The sequence below is a fragment of the Microcaecilia unicolor genome, chromosome 7 (genome assembly GCF_901765095.1).
Source record: "Microcaecilia unicolor chromosome 7, aMicUni1.1, whole genome shotgun sequence".
In the NCBI taxonomy this organism is placed as follows: Eukaryota; Metazoa; Chordata; class Amphibia; order Gymnophiona; family Siphonopidae; genus Microcaecilia; species Microcaecilia unicolor.
In genome coordinates this window covers 82222337-82224886 of record NC_044037.1, presented here as the reverse complement: position 1 = coordinate 82224886, position 2550 = coordinate 82222337, and positions in this window count along the sequence as shown.

Here is a 2550-nt window from a genome sequence, read left to right as displayed (position 1 = left end):
AAGGTGCTGGTACTCAGTACCCCCAAGTACTCCCTCAAAAAAAAGCCATGCTAATAAGTTAATTTTGAGACCCTCTTACAAAAGCATGGTGGACCTACCACCGGCTTGCCGCATGGTGATTCAGCTCTACCATCAAGCTCCTGGAGGAGTCCAGCAGTAGCTCTGGCTCCCACCATACACCATTTTTAGTGCTGGAAAATAGTTTTGTATTTTCTAGCACTAGAGGTATGACCAGCATTAATTGGGCAGTGCTATGTGCTGCCCAGTTACCGCCAGAGACCTTAACGCCTCCTTAATAGGAGGCGGTAAGGGGTCCCCCAGTAAATGGCAGTGCACCAATACTTTTGTTTAGCACATAGCCATTTCCTCCCCTTCAAAAGAGAAAAGCCTTTTACTACCGGCAGTAAAAGGTGGTCTTAATCTCCTCCCAGGAATGATTTGATATCGGTATAAATAGAAAGATTTTTACCCAACTACCCACATTTCTTGATACCATCTTTGTAAACGTATACAATATTTGTTGTATACGTTTACCAAAATCCAATAATCCTGCAAAATTTGGCAACTGCAAAATTTGGCAGATACCAGAATATTTGTTCTGGTATCTGCCAGTCTAATTGCCCAGGTCAGCAAATATAAGATGACCTACACGTCCAATTTCACCTATTTAAGTACACAAATGTGGAATGCATTACCAACAGCAGTGAAAACAATACATGACCATCTACAATTCAGGCGAACTTTGAAGACCTATCTGTTTTGTAAGGTCTACCCTGCTGTTTCTGATTTAGCAACTTCAACTCTGCACTGATTTAAAAGACAATCCAGCTTATAATCGAAATAGAAAAACGCCTATATTGTGACCCAAATCGGGAGATAGACGTTTATCTCACAAAAACGAATAAAGCGGTATAATCGAAAGCCGAATTTGGATGTTGTCAACTGCACTCCGTCGCGGATGCGGACAAAGTTGATGGGGGCGTGTTGAAGGCGTGGTGAAGGTGGAACTGGGGCGTGGTTATCGGCTGATCAGAGATAGGTGCCTTTCGCCGATAATGGAAAAAAAATATGCATTTTTAGCGAGAATTTAGGGCACTTTTCCTGGACCCTGTTTTTCCACAAATAAGGCCCCAAAAAGTGCCCTAAATGACCAGATGACCACTGGAGGGAATCGGGGATGACCTCCCCTGACTCCCCCAGTGGTCACAAACCCCTTCCAACCACAAAATATGCCGTTTCACAACTTTTTATTTTCACCCTCAAATGTCATACCCACCTCCCTGGCAGCAGTATGCAGGTCACTGGAGCAGTTATTAGGGGGTGCAGTGGACTTCAGGCAGGTGGACCCAGGCCCATCCCCCCCCACCTGTTACACTTGTGCTGGTAAATGGGAGCCCTCCAAACCGCCCCCCAAACCCACTGTACCCACATGTAGGTGCCCCCCTTCACCCCTTAGGGCTATAGTAATGGTGTAGACTTGTGAGCAGTGGGTTTTGAGGGGGATTTGGGGGGCTCAACACACAAGGAAAGGGTGCTATGCACCTGGGAGCTGTTTTACCTTTTTTTTTGTTTTTGTAAAAGTGCCCCCTAGGGTGCCCGGTTGGTGTCCTGGCATGTGAGGGGGACCAGTGCACTACGACTCCTGGCCCCTCCCATGAACAAATGCCTTGGATTTATTCGTTTTTGAGCTGGGCGCTTTCATTTTCCATTATCACTGAAAAACAATAACGCCCAGCTCACAAATTGTCGAATAAAACATGGACGTCTATTTTTTTCGAAAATACGGTTCGGTCCGCCCCTTCACGGACCCGTTCTCGGAGATAAACGCCCATGGAGATAGACGTTTTCGTTCAATTATGCCCCTCATAGTTATTTCTTATATCTTTGTCATTTATTGTTCCCATTTACCCCCACCTTCCCTTACCCTGATTCTATTTGTATTTGTTTAACATCGACCGTATTGGAGCTCCCAAATACGGTGACTTGTAAGCCACATTGAGCCTGCTAATGTGTGAGAAAATGGGGGATACAAATGCTGCAAATAAACAAACAAATAAATAAATAAATAAATAAATATTTAGTTTGACTTTTTATTGGCATTTTTCAGTTCCCCATCTTGCTGATTGTAACAGCGTAAGCAGAATATTGCCTTGCCCCCCCCCCCCCCAAATTTAAATTATGTCTCTATAATCCACTGGAAAATGTGAATTTTGTGCTGAACATCCACCAGTTATTAGCAGACACAGTTTAATTTTCTTCTTTTCTGAAAAGAAGTATCATTCTTTTTCAGATTTCTCCTCACTCGCCTTCTCTCCCTGGAATCCCTCTCATTCTTTCTGAGTCTCCCCCTCCTCTCCCTGCAGACTACAATAAAGAAACTGGAGTTTCCCAGCTACCTACAAGGAAGGAGAAAAGCTGAATGATTTCATTCTTGAATGATTTGGAAAAGGCAGTGGGTGGGGCCTAGGAGAAACGTCACACTCTGGTTGTCAGTTCCTATAAGTAGCCAGAAGAGGCTGTGATGTGAGATCAGTTAAGTTTAGTTCTGTC